We start from the raw sequence: 24,355 nt of genomic DNA on the forward strand, positions 1-24,355 counted from the left end.
GGCTGTTGTGATTATGCCCTATGATGGTATCCCCTGAATAGATACGTGGACAGAGTTGGCAATGGGCTTTGTTGCAAGGATTACTGGGTTAGTGGTTCTGTTGTGTGGTGTGTGGTTGCTGGTGAGTATTTGCTTCAGGTTGGGGAGGGGGGCTGTCTGTAAGCAAGGACTGGCCTGTCTCCCAAGATCTGTGAGAGTGAAGGAGTGGGTTGTCCTTCTGGATAGGTTGTAGATCCTTGATGATGCGTTGGAGAGGTTTTAGTTGGGGGCTGAAGGTGATGGCTAGAGGCGTTCTGTTGTTTTCTTTGTTGGGCCTGTCCTGTAGTAGGTGGCTTCTGGGTACTCTTCTGGCTCTGTCAATCTGTTTCTTCACTTCAGCAGGTGGGTATTGTAGTTGTAAGAATGCTTGATAGAGATCTTGTAGGTGTGTGTGTCTCTGTCTGAGGGGTTTGAGCAAATGTGGTTGTATCATAGAGCTTGGCTGTAGACAATGGATCGTGTGGTGTGATCTGGGTGAAAGCTAGAGGCATGTAGGTAGGAATAGCGGTCAGTAGGTTTCCGGTATAGGGTGGCGTTTATGTGACCATCGAGTATTAGCACCATAGTGTCCAGGAAGTGGATCTCTTGTGTGGACTGGTCCAGGCTGAGGTTGATGGTAGGATGGAAATTGTTGAAATCATGGTGGAATTCCCCAAGGGCTTCTTTTCCCATGGGTCCAGATGATGAAGATCTCATCTATGTAGTGCAAGTAGAGTAGGGGTGTTAGGGGACGAGAGCCGAGGAAGTTGTTCTAAGTCAGCCATAAAAATGTTGGCATAGTGTGGAGCCATGCGGGTACCCATTGCAGTGCCGCTGATTTGAAGGTATACATTGTCCCCAAATGTGAAATAGTTATGGGTGAGGACAAAGTCACAAAAGTTCAGCCACCAGGTTAGTTGTGACATTGTCAGGGATACTGTTCCTGATGGCTTGTAGTCCATCTTTGTGTGGAATGTTGGTGTAGAGGCTTCTACATCCATAGTGGCCAGGATGGTGTTTTTAGGAAGATTACCGCTGGATTGTAGTTCCCTCAGGAAGTCAGTGGTGTCTCGAAGATAGCTGGGAGTGCTGGTAGCGTAGGGCCTGAGGAGGGAGTCTACATAGCCAGACAATCCTGCTGTCAGGGTGCCAGTGCCTGAGATGAGGCATCCAGGATTTCCAGATTTATGGATCTTGGGTAGCAGACAGAATACCCCAGGTCGGGGTTCCAGTGGTGTGTCTGTGCATATTTGTTCTTGTGCTTTTTCAGGGAGTTTCTTGAGCAAATGCTGTAGTTTCTTTTGGTTACCCTCAGTGGGATCAGAGGGTAATGGCTTGTAGAAAGTGGTGTGGGAGAGCTGCCTAGCAGCCTCTTGTTCATATTCTGACCTATTCATGATTAAGACAGCACCTCCTTTGTCAGCCTTTTTGATTATGATGTCAGAGTTGTTTTGTATAGTCATGTCAGTTTGTTTGGGATTATCCTGCCTGACTGCACAGAATTTAAATCTAAGTGTGAGGTGGGAGTGGGGACAAACAGGAAACACAACAAGATGACCAAGGAGATAAAGTACCTTATGGACCATCCCCATCCCACATTGAACTATTACATGATGAATGCCTATGCCTGGCTCCAGCTAGGCTAGCAAGGTTTATTCTTCAGACCCAAGTCTAAAATCAAAGGGAATTGTGACAGGGTGCTTTACTCACCACTGGATGGTGCTGCCTGCTAATAATTCTGGGGATTAGCTGGTCAGGCCAATGCCCCTTACAGCAATTATACCACATCAGTTTCTCCTCCGCAGCTCCCCTCTGGCTCTCAGGCAACACAGCTGTCCTCTTCATGACCAGCTCTCTGGTGGTTACTATTGTGGTTTCCCCATCCAGAGGGTAGTGAATCAAGGTTCCTGCTCTTCAGCAGTCTGAGGCAGTCTTCTGCTACACTCCCTCACAGTACCACTCCCACAGTGGCTGGCAGGGGATCCTGGGCCCACCCTCTCCTCCAGGTTCAGGCCTAGCGACCCTCTACACAGCAGCCAAGGTCCATTCCATGCACCTTGCTGCCTTTTCCTGAGCTGTTTTGATACCACCTGGCCTTCCCCACTCCTCAGGGTTTGCCAGTAAATTCACTCCCTCCCCAGAGGGACTTTAGGCAACTTGTCTCTACAGGCCCTCAAACACTCCCAGGTAGTGACTGCAGCCTTCTTCCTGCTACCCCTTCTGTTTCCATTTCCTGTCTTTGACAGGAAGCCCTGTCTCTCACAGGTGAGCTTCTCTCTAATTAGCTGCCTCAAGCTCCTCTTTGCAGCCCAGTTAGCTGATTGTGTCCACCTGGTCCTACTCAGCTCTTGCAGGGCAGCCTGGGCTTAGTGGAATTGACCCCACCCTGGAAAAGATGTTAAGAACAATGAACACAGGCCTTTGGTGTTGTAACCCATCCCTGATCTCTATGTACCTTTGGGTGAATGAACAAACAATGTTTTGTTTTGGAGAATCTGTTTCTGAGTCACTTTAATCAGCTGCAGGTCATAAGTCCCTAGTGTAAGAGGGCTTACAGGTGCTTACAGCAAAATTGGGCTTGGTGTGTTAACATGATTGGGAAACAGGGGAACTGCCAGTTCCAGAGTGGTTGAAGTACATGCTCCCAGCCTTGACAGAGGTGAAGGTAGTGAGGACTATAATCGGAGGGGTGCACTCGAGAGGAACAAAAAAGGGGTCTAAAGCTCATTCTGCAACCATTACACCAGATAAGACAAATATAGAAGTCCTAAATTGTTTTAGATGAAATACTAGTTTATATAATCAAACATTTTTCCTGTTAAATTCTCCCCGCTCTCCAAGTGGTGCAATTTCCCCTCTTGAGCAAGTATATCATCAAGTTACTTAACATAAATATACAAGTTTAAAGGAAATCTGGTCAAGACATAAAGGCTGATGTTCTCTCAGCCAAACTAGCAGACTAAATAAGTCACCAAATCAAGGTAGGTAATAAACATTTCTATTAGCCTATTGCTTAGTATTGTCTTGAAGGCATCATGTGCTGCAGAAAAATGAATACTGGTTTCATGTATCCTTATTTTTCTTGCTGAGACTATTACACATAAAGGAAATCCCAGTCACCTTTCCAAAGGCAAGGGGGTACATTTTGCAGAAGGCATCCTGAAATCTAGGAGAGTTGTGGTTACGTTGCTGATCCATTGTCACTGTCCACTAGACATGTGTCAGTGCTGCCATCAGGGCTGGTTCTAGGCACCAGCAAAACAAGCAGGTGCTTGGGGCAGCACATTTCTAGGGGTGGCGTTCCGGTGCCGGCCATGCTGCCCCTAGAAATGTGCCCCCGCCTCCTCAGCTTGCCGCCACCGCTCCTCCCCTTCCCTCCCAGACTTGCCGCGCCAAACAGCTGTTTGGCGCGGCAAGCCTGGGAGGGAGAGGGGAGAAGCGGAGCAGCTGTGCGCTCTGGGAAGGCGGCGATGCAGAGGTGAGCTGGGGCAGGGAATGATTCCTCTACCCCTCACCTCCACTCCTCCTGCTCCCCTGAACGCACTGCCTCTCCCTCACCTGAGAGGGAGGGGGGAGAAGCGGAGCGGCGGTGTGTTTGGGGAAACAGGTGGAGCGGAGGTGAGCTAGGGCGGGAGAATGCAGCACTCCTGGGGGAGGAGGCAGGGCTGGGGATTTGGGGAAGGGGTTGGGAAGGGGCGGAGCCGGGGGCCAGGCATGAAAGAAACAAGTGGGGGCGGTCAAAAATCGTTTTGCTTGGGGCAGCAAAAATCCAAGAGCCAGCCCTGGCTGCCATATGCTTATAACAATCAGCTGGTGCATTGCTAAAATAATTATCCATCACTGAATGAAGGATAGATTGATTTGGACTAATCATTTTACAAGTTTATACAATGATTCATTGAATATTATAGTTGTGAGGGCCAGTATTTTTCTCTTTAAAAAACATTTGAGTCATCACTCTGAATACCTCTTCCCTAGCATACTGTAAATATAGTACGTTTCCTATTATACTTCAGAATACATCTACTCCATTCATCTACCACCATGACAAAGCTCAAAACACTATTATATTTTAAAAGCTGTTCAGATGTAAACATTACTTTATAAAAGCACTCTACAAAGTTTCTACTGAACTCATTCATAATGGCATTCCAGGAAACTGTTTGAAATCATACCCCCTGGTCTTCTCTCAGAGATATTTCCCAGACTAATCTATTGCAGTTATAACATGTAAGTGCTTTAAGCAGTCTCCTACCCCTTAGCCAAGGAACCCTAGCACATTCAAAGACACAGGGTAGTAGGGTACTGCTACTGACATTACCATTGTGCAACAGGTAGCATCTGTGGATGGAAGCTTGGCTTTAAACCCCAAACTGTGCAGTCTGTAAAGGGTGATTTTCTCTTTTTAAAATATTCTACTTTCTTAATATTAGAACTGCACCAAATGAAGATTTTTCCTGCTATTTTCTATTCTCTCTTTGTGTAGTGTGCTGCAGTAACTGAGGCTAGAAGATATAAACACCTGGATCCAGGCAGCTAAGTCTGTGTTCACACTGCCACCTGGGCAACTGTACATGATGAGATTTCTAGCTTCATATACCATTTGGTTATGCAGAAGCAGTTGAGGCTGCAAGAAAGAGCCCATGACAATATGTGCTTCTTTCACAGCAAGGCTGCAGATGTGCTCTGTTGAGAGTGATGTTATGATTTCGTCCAATTTTTAAAGGTATGTTCCTCTTCTCACATACTTCACCTGTATCTTTATATAGAGTCTACTTTCAGTAAGCTACTCTCCAGGCAGGTGATGGTGCTGTTTGTATTTGGTATGTGAAGATAATTTAGACCCGTCATTTGTATATTGCTGGCCCTGAAGTTCATGTCACCGTATTATCTCCCCCATGGGATTTCCATACATGTTGAGTAAGATGAAGGGCAGAGCTGATCCCTGTTGTGGCTCACAGGTAAAAATTTTCAAGGCAGAGGGAGCAGTGACAGTTTGGGATCAACGAAAGATATTACTTTACCTGCCTTGTCTTCCTTTGGGAATGGTTGGAGAAGGGATTGGAGCTGACTCAGTCTACTCTTTCCAGACAAGACAGAGCCAAATCATGCTCAGTTGTAATAAATGTAGCAGATAGGTAGGATTGGAAGATTTTTGATTGGTTTCGATTTTTATCAATAAGTGTCGGTAAACATCAATTTTGTCATACACACACAGACCAGTCAAGATATTTTCATCAAAAAATCAAATTTTACAGATAAGCAGCATTTTTTTTGCCTAAGAAATTAGAGTTTGATTAAAGGATATTTAATTTGTATATTTTGACGTGATGTTGACAATTTGTGTTTTAATTGTTATAAACATTTAACTCTGAATCCCAACATCTACTGTCATTAAATAATCTGACCCACTCAGTTTCCCACAACCATGAAAATTTAAATGGATAAAAGTAGAAAAATGCTTAAAAATAAATGAATATCCATCAAAATTATATTAAAAATTGAATTTTGCCAAGCCTGCAGAGCTGATATTTTCCCTCTAAGTATTTGAAGACTTCCACCAGTGGAATCATACCATACATCTGCTGAAGTCCTGCTGTGAGTGATCAGAGATATCGGCAGAGGTCAGAGGCTCTCAACCACTCAATTATTTTAACTAAAACTAGGATAGGCACTGAACATTAACTGATGGACAATCATCCACACTTAGTCATGTTTTTGACTGATGCTCATAGCTATGGTAGCTGAGCGGAATCATGCATAATTTTTGCAGTTCTATAACTCCTTTCCAGAATCTTAAAATGTTGTCAAAACATTAATTAAGCCTTAACATAACTTGAGGTACTGTAGACAGCATTATACATTTATGGGCATCAACTAAGATAAAAAGAAATTTAAAAACAGATCAGAATTTTATTCCAATATTTGCTATCATTTCTACTCTCTGAAACTGCCAGTCCCACTCTTTCCTTCTTTAGAATTTGTTTTTATTATTAAATAATATTAATAGTTATGATGTAGATTATCCAATATTAAAGAATAAGTAGCTCTAAACTGTCCAGTTGTAAAATGGTTCAGAACTTGTATATCAGATTGTAGCTTCATTCATTACAATTTTAAAATTATGAACTACATATTAACATACTTTATAATAAAAAGTTTAATCAGATGGATCATATTAACTCCATCTTGGAGTTATTGGGGGATAAGATGTGTGGGATTTTTAAGGATTTCATAATTGTTCAAAAGCCTCCATACGATTTTACCAAAATATGTTTTTTTATTTTATTAAAAAACCATATTGTAATTAAATATTTCAGGACAGTTTCCCAGATGGTGTATATCTGTCATTTTATTCACATTATTGAGGCAATGGTGATTTGCATTTGATGGGGACTGGCCTTGAATTTAGAAGCTATCATCACTATTTAAGGCCTTTATCATGCAGCTCTTAGGACCAGTAATTACATTTACTAGAAGCTGACCACATTTTGAATTTAAAGTCACAGGTGCAGGGAAGAGAGCCAGATCCTGTAACTAGAAGTAACTAGAGCCCCATGGCCCCAATGAAGTCAGTTTGGCTTAATAGGGTGAAGGGATACACCTTCATGGATCCATTTCCAAGATCTATCCTTTATATCATATTTTAGGCAAAAAAGTCTGATTTAGAACCTCCCTGGCTGACCAGACCCCGTAGTTGGATCTTTTCATAACACATTGTCTCTTGCTCTTTCAGGTTTGATCTTTTGCTTTATTTCTTAGCCCTCTCTATCATTCTCTCTTCCTCTGTGAAAGCCCATCACTCTCTTAAGACAACATGTACTTAGTCTTTGTCAAGGTTCCTTCCCCACTCTGAACTCTAGGGTATAGATGTGGGGACCTGCATGAAAACCCCCTAAGCTTATTTTTACCAGCTTAGGTTAAAGCTTCCCCAAGGTACAAACTATTTTACCTTTTGCCCTTGGACTTTATTGGTGCCACCACCAAGCATCCAACAAATATATAACAGGGATAAAACCCGCTTGGAAACATCTTCCCTCCCCCAAAAAAAAAAATCTTCCCCAAACCCTACACCCCCTTTCCTGGGGAAGGCTTGATAAAAATCCTCACTAATTTGCATAGGTGAACACAGACCCAAACCCTTGGATCTTAAGAACAATGAAAAAGCAATCAGGTTCTTAAAAGAGAACTTAAAGAAAAAGAATCACCTCTGTAAAATCAGGATGGTAAATACCTTACAGGGTAATCAGATTCAAAATATAGAGAATCCCTCTAGGCAAAACCTTAAGTTACAAAAACAAGAATATACATTCCATTCAGCACAGCTTATTTTCTCATCTATTTAAACAAAACCAGAATCTAGCGCACATCTAGCTAGATTACTTACTAAGTTCTAAGTCTCCATTCCTCTTCTGTTCCCGGCAAAAGCATCAGAAAGACAGAGAGCCTTTGTTTCTCCTCCCCACCCCCCAGCTTAGAAAGTGTCTTGTCTCCTTATTGGTCATTTTGGTCAGGTGCCACTGAGGTTATCCTAGCTTCTTAACCCTTTACAGTAAAAGGGTTTTTCCTCTGGCCAGGAGGGATTTTAAAGGTTTACTCTTCCCTTTATATTTATGACTGCCTTCCTTTCAGAGAAAAAACCCCTCTTTCTTTCCAAGCCTTCTGCTCTGATTATTCAATCTCCTTTGTTCCATACCCCTCTATAGTCTTGGCCTTGATCTCTGCTCCAGCCTCCATCTACAGGTTTGTTCAAACAGTTTCCAGCCCCCACATCTCATTTCCTCACTTTCCCTTTGCTCCTTAGTGATTACAGAAAGAGTGATGGGTCCTAACATCTATTTTTGCATGCTTTGGACATTGAAATACTATTTTCTATGTACTTTCTATTCACATTATACTGTAAAAACAAACCGTCTCTCAGCAAAAGCATCATGTCCAAACAATTACTTTTTCATTGTGAGTTCACAGATGTTATAAACAAAGTAAAAATAAATTAACTAAAGTGATCGGGGTAGAGATCACTGAAGAGAATACTGGAGGAATAAAGAAAAGTCTAAATGATCAGTAGAAGCAATTAATAACCTATTATAATTATGTCAAATAATAGAATTCCTTTACAAGTATTCTCCGACAGAATTACATACTTAACTGGTGGATTGTGTTAAGATCTGTTCAGTTAGTAAATGCAAACATTGTCCAGGCTGTAGATGTTACAAAGCAAGAAAAATCAGCTGAGGGAAAAATGAGATGTCTAGGTATGAGGTTAACAGTGTTTGAGGTACATTGTATAACTTGCCCAGAAAAGCAGTTCAACAACATTACTGTTTTTCTCCTTATGCAACAATGTAACAAGTGAAATCATATTCAAAAGGGCAAAGACTGAAAGGGCTGTTTCCTACAAAGAATCAAAGTGGATATGCAGTGGACTGTGCTGAAAGTAGCAAAAGCAAAAAATACTGTAAGAGTCCCAGTGAAGGGCATGAGTAAGGCTAAGATTTTGTCATGGATATTTTTAGTAAAATTAATGGAGAGGTCACAGGCAAAATTGAAAGATTCAGGGAAGTGTGACCTGAATCTGACTTTTACTAAGAATGTCTGGAACAAAATGGGGGTCTGGGGGTCCCCACACCACCTGAATGGGGGCAGCTGCACAGGGGCTAGGAGCCAAGAGCTGTGGGGTACTCACAGCACTAGCAGATCCAGGTGCCATGGCAGCTGGGATCTCATGGGATCCTCTGCCACCACCACCAACCATCCCTGGTGGCCAGGAGCTTGTGAGTTCCCTCATCGCCCAGGGGTTCCCATGCTGCCTCCAGTTGCCAGGAGCTCAGGGGCTCTCCTGGCACTGCCCACGAACTTGGGGGTTCCCCCACCACTCCTGCTGCCCAGAAGCTTGAGGGTTCCCAGGCTACCCGGAGCTCAAGAGTTCTCCCACAGCTGCCCGGGAGCTAGGGGGTTTCCCTTGCCACCTGCTGTGGCTGGGAGTAAGGAACCACCCACGGCAGCCAGGAGCTGTGGAATACCCTGCCACCCTTTGCAGTTGGGAGCTGCCAGGGCTGTCAAAGGTGGCAGCTCCCCACCTCTTTGTGACTTCTGTCACAGTCAGATTCTGTGACTTCTGCAACCTCCATGACTAAATCATAGCTTTAGGTATGAGGTATTAGAAAAAGGCTAGGCCACAGAATGGATGAGCTGTTCTCACTTGTCTATTCAAAACTATGTTATTGTTGTGAAAACAATATGGCAGAAACAGCCACTATAGTGTGTATATGTAAAACAAACATAGCATCTAAGCTCCATTTAAGTAAAGTAGAGTTCTTCTACGTTTTTTTTTTTTATTGTAACCCAACGGGCACCACCACTAGACATTTTACGGAAATCCTCTTCCCACATTCTCATTTAAGTCTCCCACCAAATTGGTAAAGACCAGAGATGTGTAGCTTTTTGTTGCTGTTAAACTGCTGTCCTCCCATTGCAGGAATGGCCAACCTGGCCAACCTCTGAATTAGCCTGGAAATGCTTCTTTTCCATCTGTTATTGCCTCAATAATAAGTTTGGCACAGAGTAGTGAGAGTAGCTGTGCATAAAAGATAATGGTACATAATTAATAAAAAGTGTAACTTATGTTACAACACATCACCCTTTCCCACAAAATATATGAGCAAGAAATGGAAACTGCCCAAACACTTACATGTTGCACTTTATGACCATCTGTCTTCTCTATATAAGTGTATAAGAAAAATGCTTAAAAGAAAGAAGAGTACTTAAAGAAATAGGCTGCCTGGCATATTGTACAGTATTGTATGGTAATCAGGGCCAAGCCAGAAGAGGGGTACATATGCACAGGAGTTTGTCCAGAAGGAAAAGGGATTACCCTCCCTTCCAAAACACAGACAGACATTCCTCTAGAGGTCATGGCCTAGACTCTAAGAAGTCAAGGATTTTTACAATGAAGTGTTACCACCTCAGTTCCCACTTGCAACCAGTTCTTGCATGTTCAGCAAGAATGGGGGACTGGAAAGGAAGACATTGCTAGCTATGATTGCAAGGAATGGGGAAGTTGTATTATCAAGTCCCTAATCTCACCTCTGTCATTTTACTCCGTTACTTTGTTTTCCCTTCTTTGTTTATTTGGTAAACTCTGCTTGCTAGCTTGGTGCAGAAGTAGCAGAGGGCATGGGCAGAGTCCAGTCAAGATAGCTCCCTTATTCCCACACACCAAATCTATTCTACAGCCCCGGGAAGTAGCTGAAAAGTCTTCTCCACTCCTCTCACCCAATGTGATCCAGGCGAGTAGAAAGGGCCATCAAGGGAGGCTTTTAGAAGACCTAAGCCATCAGAGTTGCCCCCACTCATCAGCCAAGATCAGCAGCAGAAGCTGACCTCGACATCTCTTGCAACTACCTATCATTGTTGCAACTTCACATCTGTTGCATATGAACTGTAGACATAACTGATCGATCGATTACTCCTCATGCTCCTTACCACACTTCCATCTTTAAATCTTCCCATTCCCTTCCCCACACACCTGCCTCTCCTTACACCTGCCATTTGTACTGTGTCACATAATTTTAAAAAAAAGCAAACAAAAGCCCCTAAAAGACATCTGTTGTACCACCCAAGCTCGCTCACTGATTTATACACCCCTTTTCCCACTCCCTCCTTCTGCTTTCATCTTTTTTGGATTACAGGCTCATTAGGGCAGGGACAGGACTCTTGTACAGCACTTAGAGCATTATAGATACTACAATACACAAATCATCATTAAAGAATACAGAAAATAAAGGAGCACCCCCTTCTGCAGGGCCTGATCCAGATCCCATTAAAGTAGATGAAGAAAAAAGAAAAAAAAAAGAGACCCATTGTCTTTAGTGGGAGATAGATCAGGACCTCAGATACAAGGGGCTTTAAGTTACAGACACATAGGGTAGGTCTTTGCCCTAAATATATACCATTCAAATGCAGAGGTTTGATACTCTTGGGGACTGTCACGGGGTGACAAATCACTGCTGTGGCACCTCCTGCTGGTTGTCCAGGGACTCAGCTCTTTTCAGCCAGGAGTGCTCTCTGCCAGTCAGAGTCTCACCTGCCGCTGGCCCCGTGCCCCTCCCAGACCCCGGTGCCCTTCTAGATTAGCGTTCTGCCCCTAGCAGTACCCCCTCAGTCTGGGTGTCCTCTCCTCTCATCTCCTCTCCTCTCCCATGCCCAGGGGAACCCCCATCCCTCCCTTGCCTCAGTGGCTACTGTCAGTTTTCATCTAGCCGCAGCTCCCTGGGGCAGCCTGCAGCCTGTAACACGCATCATCAGCAACGGGGGGGTCAGACCAGCTGCCTCTGTCTAGGTCTGGGCTGCTCCTCTGCAGCCTTAGTACCCTTTCATGGGCCTTTACCTTTGCCTGCATCCTGGGGCTTTGCAAGGCTGGAGCTCGCTCTGCTCTGCTCTGCTCTGCTCTGCTCTGCTCTGCTCTGCTCTGCTTCCCCAGCAGCCAGGTCCTCCTCTCTCCATGTAGCTAGAGAATGTCTGTCTCAGCTCCTGACTAACAGCCCTCTTATAGGGCCAGCTGTGGCCTGATTGGGGAGTGGCCCCACCTGTGGCTACTTCCCCCAATCAGCCTTGCTTTCCTCCAGCTATAGCCCTCTCTTAGAGCTGTTTTAAGCCCTTTGAGGCATGGTGGGGTGACCACCCCTCCACAGGGACATAAAAGATCTCAACTCCATTTTTAATTTTAGCTGATTGAAGGCTGAAGAGGATAGTGACTTAATTTAAATAGGGCCTAGAATAGCTTCTACTTCAAATACTAGAATACAAAACCCAAAGTGAACTATAAACCATAACGGGCTTGTTCTTGGAAGAGTCTGAACTGTTAACATCAATAATGTGATTGTCTCTAAGGCCCAGTCCAAAAATCTTTACTTGGGGAAAAATTCTCATTGACACCAATGAAAATTTTGCCTGACTGCAGGACATGGTCCTAAGAGAACATAAAATGACTAAGGCATTTGAAATGCCTCATATTTCTATAAAAAGCCAAAAAGATTGTTTCCAAAACCTCATTATCTTTTATAGACCATGAGTTGTAAGGAATGACTACAATATAAAGTTGCCAGTACTTTTTGTACAATATGTGAAAAACCCCAAAATCTAGACTACAGAACATTACATGATTTTAAATCAAGTCACTAGCCAATAACTCTGGTTTTCTACCATTATAATTAATAATGCTTACTAGGCCCAAGGAGATTTAGATATTTTGAGTGCACTTAAAACCCTAGGAATTTGTACAATAACTCAGTCTGCAAGCTCTATTTTCTTCCTGTGCAGACTTTGTTAAGAACTTTGGTACCCATAACTAAGAAGAAGTTTGTAAGTATTAAAGGTCACAGTTTCATAAAAATGAGAGTGTCAGTACACTTATGTACCACTTAAAATGCTTGCCACCTGTAATGCTGCCATCACTTGACTTTTCCCCTTCTATAGTATTTTCATGATTTTAAAACTTTCAGCAAATATTTTTGTAAAAGAATAGCAATAAAAATAGTGTGTCATCATGTAATTCAAGACTTTATCATAAGGCATACAAGGGGACAGAATTAATGTTGCAAAGACTATCCTGTCATTTCCTAGCATTTGCATGCTTGACTTTGCAGTCCTAATAATGTTCTTTAATGTAGTTTTTTGTATGAAATCTGACATGAGTTGGAAGAGTAGTCATGATATATATATATATTCAACAGGGCAGAATTAAGTTTTAGATGGAAATCAATGAGGGTCTTCAACCTGTATATAGAAGACATTACCAATACAGAATTAAATATGGTTTTGGAACGTGACCTGCATTTTTTTTTAATTTCTACCATTTAGTTACTTTTTAAAGTTTATTAATTTTTATTTTTCAAACCATAGATCCTTATCTATATATCTCCAGGTCAAAAACACTGATAACTATATTATTACATGCATGTTATAATACATTGCAGGGGTCACTACCTAGTCTCCAGTAAATCAGGAGTTAAGACTTTCCCCTTCTTTTGTACAGGTACTCAGGGGAAGAGTCACAGCTCTTCACAGGAAAAAGCCCACACCCAAGGGGTGGAGGGAGAATGGATCAAAAGACTGGCTTCTAGCCTTAAAGATCTGTAAATCTAAACTCTGAGAAGAGACCTTGCTGACTAACCTTTTTTCCCCCTGCTGGGTTACTCCACTGATTTACAGTACAGTAATTATTATCATATTATCATATTTCATCTCAACTCCCAACAGAAGTCAAACAGTATACTATCAGCATGAGTACAGGAGAAAAATATTCTTGATCATATTTTTACAAGAATAAAAGTTCACCTGTATCAAGAACAGATGCTTGGATATAAAAAATTATATCAATAAATTTTCACATCTAAAACTACAATCCAGAAATATTTACCTGAAACACACCTACTTAGCCAGTGACACATGACTATGTACCATTTTCACTCCCAACAGAAAGAAAATATTAAAGTAGTAGAGGTCAGTCAGAATCCTTTCCCTGATCAGATGACATTTCAAAGGTTCACTCTCTAGCTGACTTTATGATCTGAACAAATCTCAGTGTCCTCGGGGCTGTTGAAGGTATATGACTATCCACTCCATTCTACTGAGGACCTTGATGAGTGCAAAACAGCTGCATGAAGATGATTTAGGTGGGTTTAGGTTCTGACTTTTAAGAATTCTTTTAAGTATACAGAACTATTCTTTTACTTTTGTTTCAAAGGGCAACCTATTCTCTACCATAACTTTGGCTTATCAAGATTTTTAGAGGGAGAAAAGTGAAACCATTAGCCCTAAAGCAATTATTCCTGAACTAAACATATGGATTGGCATAACCGTCAAAAGTTATAAATAGGGCTGGTCAAAAATTTTCCATTACAACTACTTTTTGAAGAAAAATAGCATTTGACAAAATGATTTTTGTGAAAAATATTTTCTTCTTGTGGAAAACCAACATTCCACTTCTGATATTTCTATGTTATTGAATACAAAGAAACCCAGCCTATACAAGAGACTTGGGAGCATAAGGCACCCAAACCACTCTCACAAGGCACTGTGGTGACATTTACAAATTGAAATGTTTGGGATAAAATATATTGGCTTTTAATTCTTCACCAAGACCTCAAAGTGTTCTTCAGAAGAAAAAAAAATCCAACCATCTTTAGTTATAATGTATGTTTAATAAACGGTTCAAAATCCAACACAGGTAAAGTGACCAAGTATTACTAGAGTCAACCATCTTGATGAGAAGATCTTCAAGAGATGAGAAAGACAAAACTTATAGTCCAAACAATGCCAATTAGGACTTGTCTATACTTCATTTTTGTGCAGACTTAATTAAATTAATTTTAAACATATTTAGTTAAATCGGTACAACCCCCTAGTGTACATTATCTGAAACTAATATGAACAGCTTTAAAACAATGTAAATGCTAACACTAATGGCTTACACTGATTTAACTAGATCGACAAGATTTAACTAAATCAGGGTAAAAACTGTGCAAAGACAAGCCCTTAGAAGGAAATAACATGGGGCCATGTGATGGGCTGCATTAAAAGGCTATAGCATCTGCAGTTTGCTCATATGTTCTTTTGGCTGAAAATTTAATATTTAGTAATCTACTGCCCCAAAGACTAAGTGGAGACAACAAACATATAACTCACAAAGTACTACAATCTGGCCATCAAGAGTCAAAAGATCCATGAAGCAGAGGCTGCAGAAGGAGATGCCATGTGCAGACATTTTTATATAACTAGAAGGTAGAATCTGTAGTTGTAGTGCCCCACTGTGCTCACATGGTATAGCTGCAGAAAAGAGTGTTCTGAACAACTACAGCATAAACTGAAACTGATATTTATCTCCCCAAAATACATAAGAGCACCTTCATTAAAGCCTCTAATTTAATGCAATTCTCAAATTTCAAAAGCGGAGGCACCATTTTAATTTTTTTTAAGGGAATGCTCATATACATATCAGATATCTTTATTTGTTTATAAAGGAAAAATCCAGGCACTTTGCAGAGGCCCAAGAAAGTTCTAGTGGACAAATTTTGGAAAGTAAACTCCAATTTGAGAATTATTAAAGTCTCCAATATAAACAAACTATAAATTATATATAAAGTTAGAAAAGCTTTTAAAATTACCTTAAAAAAAGTATAGTGAGCAGTTTCTGTGATACCAAAAATTGATTAGATCCAATTATTGTGCATGTGATGAATAACCAATGCAGCTAGACATACGATATCAGCATAAGTCCTTAAGTTATGCAGAAGGCAACTTTCTGATACAGAAAGTAGAAGTACCATTGTAGATCAACTTGTTACCCAGAAGGAGGAATAACTGAGAATGTCATTTTACTAAGGAAGCTGGGTATATTCCTCCAAACAGAAATGGGGAGAGGAAAGAGGGGGATGGGCTCTTCCCTGTGCAGCTGAGAGAGGAATTGTGCTTCAGGAAAGTTTAATTCCTCCTGAAGATTCCTCTGGGGAAAAATCATGAGACAACTAGAGGTTACCATTGCAGAACTGTGGCCTAAATATTCTGAAGTCAGAAGTTTTATCTTCACTCTGCCTCTGTATTGATGATGCTTATACAGCTCCATTCCCCGATACAGTAGCATTCACACAATAAGTTCCTGACCAGCTTTGCCTCTGATGTCTATTCCTACACAGCAAAATATTATTATGTCTTCTAAAACTAATTATATAAGCATATCAGTGGTTTGGGCAGTGTTCCTACAGTGGCAATATTTGTATCTATGACAAACAGATCACAAGACTAAAATATAACTTCAAATATGTGCTAGATTTTCATCAAAGACAGAGAGCATATCATTTTATCTCGGTGCTTTTATCAGTTTGGTTGGAGCGCCCCTTAGTGGATAGCTGTAGGATCTAATTCTGCTAGTCAGTACTGTCAGAAGTTAATATAATGATAAATACCTCTCCATTTTCAAAATGGTATCAAAGCATTTAATCATGTGATTCTCATCATCAACAGGAGCTGGACTGATATTAGCCATGCACCTCTTTAAAAAGGTGGTGGTGAAGTGCACTTTTGAGAAGAAAGCTTCCAAAGAAAGACTGATCGATAATCCAGTGTTGTGTACAACAAACAAAAATGAAGCAAACTAGAACAGATTAACAAAAAGGATCAAAAATTGTTGCAGCAAGAGTGTCCTAGTGTGGAAAATAAGGTCAGGGCTGCTTTTACAGCCCCTTCCAGTAAATGCCTTCTCATTTTAGCTTTATGACTGTTTCCTTTTCAAATATAATTTTTAGCCAGGACTGAGACATTGCTATTGGACTGAATGCAGTATGTACTGTACATTAATGTGATGTTTCCAACAGCAGAGAATCCTTCCAGGAAATTCCTCTTTCAGATATGGTAATGACACAGTTTATTATTTTTATCATCTAACTACATAGGTGATCAAAACTATTATATTAACTCTTTATTTTATAGACTTATTATAGACTTTTACTGGATGACTTAAGTCTATCCCTTCTTCCATATAGGAATTTTCCCTACTTCTCCTAATCTTTTTCTATAGTCTAATTTTAAATATCCCAAGACATTGACCTTCTGCCACTTCCTCTGGAAGACTCTTCACAGAGAATTTTCTCCTCATGCTTAACAAGCTATATGCTGCAAACAGTTAATAAAGTTCACTTAATATGACACTAATGGTTGTCAGTAAACACTCGCCAAACTAAATACTTTAGTTCAGTGCTGGACACCTCTTCCAGCAGCTCCCATCAGCTGGGAACGACAAACCATGACCACTGGGAGCTGCGGGCTGCTGTGCCTGTGACAGTTAATGTAAACAAACTGTCCTACAGCCTGCCAGTGGATTACCCTGATGGCTGCATGCGGCCCACAGCTTGCCCACCACTATTTTAGTTACTATGGAAACAGCATAGTCTAAATCTGCTTCTTTACATTTAATAAGATGCAATCCAGTCACAAAGCCCTAATAAAATCAATCAAATAAATGGCATAAACAAAGAACTCTTTGGTATCTGATAGTGTTGTTTGGTATCAGATGTTCATTGTCCAGAGCTGGGGAAATGCTAGAGCTCATCAAACATTTGGACACAATTATTTTCCAATAAAAAATGTCTTTTCCACAAAAAACATTTTTTTTCCTGTGACAAAATTTTAGTTTTTCTTCCAATCTTTCTATATATATATATTATAGAATCATAGAAATATAGAACTGGAAGAGACCTCTATTGGTCATCTAGTCCAATCCCCAGCACTGAGGTGGGACTAAGTATTGTCTAGACCACCCCTGCCAGGTGCTTGTCTAACCTGTTCTTAAAAACTTCCAGTGATGGACATTCCCCAAGCTCCCCAGGTAATTTGTTCCAGTGCTTAACTATCCCTTACATTTAGGAAGTGTTTTCTAATGTCTAACCTAAATCTCCTTTGCTGCAATTTAACACAATTACTTCTTGTCCTTTTCTCAGTGGATAAGGAGAACAATTTATCACCCTCCTCTTTATAACAACCTTTTATGTACTTGAAGACTGTTATGTCCCCATTTAGTCATCTCTTCTCCAGACTAAACAATATTTTTCCTCATATGCCATGTTTTCTAGATCATTATAGATATAGATGAGAGAAAACATAATGGCAGGGCAACATCATTACATTTCTAAATTAACTTCTCTTTGCCATAAAGTTTAATGTATAACAGAGATTGCAGTCCATTTTTTATATTTTAATGTCTATAGATAATTGCTTAGGCACTATACTCTAGATACTAGAAAGAATATTGTCATATTCAATTTTTCAGTTCTTCTCCAATCTCTTCAGAGTTAGGGAGTGTGCTTCTGATTTGTCTGACTAAGGTATAAGCAAAATAATTAAAGAATTATTTTGAGTTTAGTAGCTCAATAAACAATATAAATCTGCTCCCAGTGAAGTCAGTTTTACCATTCATCTAGACCCTGATTCTGCACCACTGAACTCAATAGGAGTTTTACTATTGACTTCACTATCAAAGATCAGACCTTGTACAGTAGTAAGGTGACTTCACTGTGAAGTACTGAAGTGTTACTTTCACAGAGAAAGTAACATTTTTGTTGTGTGTTTCTTTTTAAAAAGAAACAGTTTTTCAAATGAAAGTGTTACTTTCTCTTTTTAAACTTTCTCTTTTTCCCCATTAGAAAAGCATAGGGAAAGCATAAGATGGGGAGAAGCTGAGCATTTTTGTACAATATATCAAAAATTGTCAGCTGTATCCCCCAAATGTTTGTTTTCTATTTTTCTAAAAACCAAAAAGCTTTAGTCAAGAAATAGACATTTCTTTCCATGAGAAATTTTGTTTTTGGCAAAATACTTCTTATAAAAACCTTGGACAAAATATTTTGAGCAGCTCTGTGGTGGGCTTAACAGATTTAGCTACACTTTTGCCAAAGGTGATATTATCCCTGAGAAGTTCAGAGAAATTAATGCTCTTACTGTGTCTGGTTTTTTCAACAAAGCTGCCTCTCCCAAGTGTTCCTGGTTCATCCTTTTAGCTATAACACCCTCTTTCCTCTAATGAGGGTTTTTCCCGTAGTTCTGATTCTGTGCTGAAAGTCAGCTTGTTATCCAGATTTGATACACACCTCTCCAGATTTATATATCTTCCAGTCTTTCTAACAGAGCCTCATGTGGCCCTTAGCTCTTTTGCTGGCTCTCTTCTGTCTCTTACTGGTACTTGGAAAGAATTTCATAGCAGCTTCTCTCTTTGCAAAGAAATTTTGGAAGCTATTAAACTTTCCATCCAATGGAGAAGGTTTGATTGTAGCTCTTGTCCTTTTATTCTTCAGTCCAGCTAACACAAAAAATGAAAGTTAAAAAAATTGTAGCTATGTTTTCTGCAGAAATGTAAAAAATGACTGATCTGGTAATAGTGGGAGTATTTTTTTGATTCAAGCTAGTCTCTTTGCTTCTCAGATTTTAAGTTTTATCAAAATTCCCTCAGAAATTCAAAGTTAGCTTCGTGTTTTCTAGCTAACATCTGCTTAAAACCTTACCACAATTCTCTCAAGAAAATGATTGGAAAGAGACAATTTAAGGCTCTGTTGTGGATTTACTGCTACTGCTGTGAAAGGGGCAGCTACCCCAACAGTAGAGAAGGGACTGAATGGTGAGACAGAGTCATAATTCAGACCCTGGTTCCCTGCTTGCTCTTGGTGGTGGAGGGAATAATCTGCATCAGCCATCACCTCATTTGGATTACTTCCCCCTTTCCTCCTATCAGCTGCAATGGTTGGTGTATTAGGCTGGTCTACACTGGGGGGGATCGATCTAAGTTATGCAACTTCAGCTATGTGAATTACGTAGCTGAAGTCAACGTACTTAGACCATCTCACTGCGGTGTCTTCACTACGGTGAGTCAACTGCTGCTGCTCCCCCCATCAACTCTGCCTCCGCTTCTCGCAGCGCTGGAGTACAGGAGTCAATGGGAGAGCACTCAGGGGTCGAGCGCTGCCTGCCAATCAGGTGGGTAGTATAAATATACCTTTAGAGGCATGTAATCCTGGCTGCCTGCCACCCTTCTGTGTGAAAGAAGGAATAGCTGCCTTATAAATGCTGCTCTTCCAGACACTGTAACCTCTAACGTGGGTAGCTGCTCTAGGTTACCTTTCTCCTCTGTAAGGATGATTAGGCCAAGCCACAGTTTTACTTTTAATGTTTTGTTAATGTCAGATTTTGTCATCACATTCAAGTGGTTCTATAAATACAAATTCCTCAGTCACAATGAACGCATCTTTTAAGGTGTAACTTGTTATCGGTATTTGATAAGGTGAAATCACCATGGAAAACCAAGTTTTCTGTTAATTCTACAACAAGAGATGTATTTCAAATTCATTTGTGTTCTTGATACCCATTTTCAGTTGTTTTCTAGTTTTTATAGTCGAGTATTATCTCCAATTAGTATTAGGCATCTCAAAGGTGAAAATACATGTCAATATTGATGTGTTAAGTTTTGGAGCTCATTTTGACTTTTATTATTCAGTTATGAATAATTCAATTTCAGGAAACAAATTTAGCATTTTCAGTCATATTTATGCAGGTATCTGATGGTATATGAGCACATAATTTCTAGACACACAAATATAAGATTTGTATGGGGATTTATTTTTCTATAACTGTGTCCCTTAAAGACTGCTTTTTGTTGTAGAAACTAAGAGCTTGGAACATAGACATCTCAGTTTCTGTCTAGGCAAGGCTTTTATAGTGCTATCTCAGGCAATGCAATTCCCATGGCAGAGAAAGGATACACGTACAAAGGGAGAAAGACGATAAACATGTTCTCAATCTGTGGCCCTTGGACCATTAGTGGTCATTGGAACATTTCCAGGTGGTTCATGGAATTGTTTCTTTCCCAGAATGTCAGTCAGTCTTCAAGCAATGATACTTCCTGCCCAGTCCAGAACACTTTGAGGTTTCCAGAGTCTTTTCTGACCATCTGAACTTAAAAACAATCTCCTCTCTGAATTAGATGCTCCTCTTTCATGTATTTCTTTAGCAAGAGTTTTTTTGTTGTAAATTAAATGGTGATCTGATTTGAAGAAGACCCTAAACCTGAAGTGATGGAAAACAAATAGGAAGACAGCACCAAACTGTAAAATGATCTGGAGAGATTAAAGTAATTGGCACTGCAGACAATGTGGGGAAAAATCAGAATAATGAATGTAAAACCCTAGACCCTGAGCAGGAAAAACAGCACACCAAAAAGTATGCATGGAAGGCAAGAATGAAAGCAGAGACAGGGAATAATAATAAAAAAGGATATAACCACCTAGCTGCACCCATTTAACTGAAGTGAGTTTATTTTAATCTCCTTAATACTGCCCTATCTAGGTACTTCTATTGTGTCATTCACTGTAACATCTGGATGGGCTCTATGTACGTTTTCATACCCAAGCAAAATAGTTATCACAAGAAAGGTGTGGACTCAGGAGTGCCAGCTTGGGAGGAGACGTTTTCCATGAGAGGATCTGTAATATGACCAGCAGAGAGATTTGAGAACCATTCATATAAAGTAATCTTTGAATAAAGCATTGCTCCCAACTCCTAATAGTCCATTGTTGTAATGAAAGGTGGCTGCATACATTAATGGAGAGAGAAACTGGAACCCTTAGCATCAAAAGCCTTTGTCTCTTGACAAAAGGAGTAAATGTTAGCTCTCAGTAAGGGTATGTCTGTGCTTTGAGCTGGAGATGCAATTTCCAGTTCAAGGAGAGAAACCCATGTTAGCTCGTAGCTGCTTTGGTGTGAGTGGTGGGAGAGGCTAGCCACAACAAGTATGTATCTATGCATGATGCTAGATACCTACTGGGGATGGCAAGCCCCTCCTGCTGCTAGTGCCATGGTGGCTACACTCTATTTTAAGTGCACTAGCTCGGTCAGAGCTAGTGTGGGAATATCTCCTTGACCTTGAAATACACCTCCAGATCAAAGTGTAGCCATAACCTAAGTAGCAGAGCCTTATCTTTGCTAGATCCTTCCACTGGAGGGAAATGTGATCTCACACACTTGCCAGTATATTACATTATGCTGAAATAAAGTGACCTTAGAGAAGAAGGAATTTTCACTTCCTCAGCTGAAGACAGCTCATATAGTATCACCATCTTAGTTTTGGGGTTCGATCAGTCCCTGCTGCCTAGTATAAATTATGGCTCTACTGAGCAGCTCAATTCTCAGAATCTGAGGTGTTAAGGTTTAGAATAAGGAGCAAAGTTTACTCCCTTTGACTAGCTACTGTGGCACAGAAATCCTCTTCCCAGTGAGTAGGTTTTTTTCATACCTGCTTCACCCCAGCCAACCACTTCCCCACTGCCTTTCCTCCACATTCAGTACATTTTGCCAGTTTGGAGATGCTTCTTCCTCACTATCAGCCTCAGTTGTATAACATTTTTAGTTGTATATTATTTGTTTGCTTGGGTATAACCTGTAAGCAATGGAATTGTATCAGTAAAAAGAGAGTAGGATTAAAGAAGAAAAAAGTACTGATGATATGCTAAATCTTTAAAACAAATGGCACCATAGCTGACAGTAAGCATTCCTTCCAAGAGCTAATTCCTTATATGTCCAGTAAACCAAACCTTGTATGTAACAGCAGCATCTGGCAGTTTCCAGTAAAATTATAAGTTGCAGTCAAGTGCTACCTTCCTTTTGCTTCTTCCTAGCTTGAAAAAGGAGGTAGAACCCACTGCAGAGTGAGATGGGAAACAGAATGCATGCTGGAGGGGAGAAAGATGGCCTGAAACAGGGAGGGAAAGAGATAGGGTGGGTCATGACGGGGTTCTCCCAAGAATTCCAACTCAGACCCTCTTCCCAGAGGCCACAAGGAACCCTAGAAACTGGTCAGTCCTTGTAAACCAAAGTTTAGGTTTAATCATTTTCCTAAGGGACAAGCAACTCATGGCTGCAAAGATGAAGTGGAGTTATTGGGATTTGTACCAAGGAGGGAAGGGATGACTGCATCTCAGGCCTGTTTGAATGCCAAAAGCCTATAAATAGGTTGGCCCAAATATTCAGCCTACTACAGGGACAAAAGCAGAGTGTAAGGAACAGATAAAGAGAGGTAAGCGCAGAAGACAAAGCAAGAGACAGAACAGAGAAAGGTTGTGCCTTTCTTTCTGATGAAAGAAACCAAGCCAGATAAGAAAACTAATTTAACATTCTGATTCCTAGGGAGTTAAGAGTATGGCAGAATTTCATAGAAGGCTAATTTAGTTGGCTTTTCATCATATCAAGTGAGGGGTGTATAGGTACAGCCGAAGTAGTAATTCCAGTCTGTCACTGATGAGAAACCTAATTGGCAGTAGAGACCAGCACAAACTTGATAAGAAAAAAGAGACTGGGGCCTGAGATACTAAAGAACAGAAATGCTGGGAACTGGTACATGGAGTGAAGTGACTCAAATGAAGAATTTTTTTTCTGTTGTATTGGTAGATATCCCTCAGGTAGGCCGGCATCAGGCTATCATATTTGCGTTGTTGTACTGCCTTCACACGGGCTCCTTTGTGTATATATTTTAAAACAACATGCCCTGGTGGTCATTTTTTAAAAAATTATATTTCAGGGTCCCTCTTCCCCCTTCTGCTCTTTCAATTTCCACATGATCTGGTATGCAAGGGATTCTGGGGCACTGATTCATTTTAATACAATCACACTAAGTTATTGCTTTGGGAATTTAAAATTCGTTACATTCCATCTAGAGGTAGTTCTTGCTTATTTAAATCTCTAATTCTCTTGGAAATATGCATAACCTACCTTCTTAAATGTTTCTAAAAGTTTATGAGATCATTTAAATATTATCAAATTATAAAGGTATACAATATTTCCCTTTACTAACAAATATTTAAATTTGTTTTAAATATGCTACTTCCCTGAACTTGCCATTTGAGCTAATTACTTAACAGTAAATGCACCTCTTAAATAATTGCTAAACCTCAAGAAATGCTTTCAATAATTGACTGAGTTTTCATAAGGAAAATGGTGTTATTAAATCTAAATTAAATGCACATTTGAGACACTTAAGTTAAAGTGCTACCATACCAAACATTTTCATACTGTAAGAGAAATAACTTTGGAAATTAGTGGCAGGCAACCGTCATTCAGCAGCTCCATTGACAGTTTTCCCCATTTCCTTTCATTTATGTGCCAGACATTTCAAATATTTTTGCAAATATACAGGAAATTAATTATGACTAGTCTGCAATTTAGGGTATTCTACATGCAAATTAACATAAGAACTGTGTAAAACCCATTGGTATCACTATGGTTCACACTGTTTTTGCAAACCAAAAATTAGGTTTGCAGGGGTCTATGATGGCATGCAGTTTCAGGTTAGCATGAGCTCAAAAATGTTGAGACTACTTGGAATGAATCCATGCAAAGTTCATTGGGGTTGTGCTGGGGGCACATGGGGTTCATTAAATAGATTCGAAATCCCATGCCATGTGTCTGAGAGAACCCTGCTTGCCTCCCACACCCTTTCAGGAGGCAGGAATTAACCCCAGAAATGAACCCAGCACTCAGAACATTGCTCGATGTGGGGAGTGCAGCTATGAGGAGTCACACATACCCCCCACACCCATCCCAAATGTCTAAATAGACACCACAGCAACATTCTGTAACCTAGTTAAAAGCCCACACAGCCCTTCAGGCCCAGTTTCTAAGGCCCAAAGCAAGTTACCTGCTGCCCCATGTAGTGCTGGGTGATATAGGATTTTTCTAATAAGCAGAATGGTTTCAAGATAAACCCTTTGTTAGGACGGAAACTATGTACAGAAATAAAGTAACA

Source organism: Dermochelys coriacea, chromosome 11 (genome assembly GCF_009764565.3).
Source record: "Dermochelys coriacea isolate rDerCor1 chromosome 11, rDerCor1.pri.v4, whole genome shotgun sequence".
NCBI lineage: Eukaryota > Metazoa > Chordata > Testudines > Dermochelyidae > Dermochelys > Dermochelys coriacea.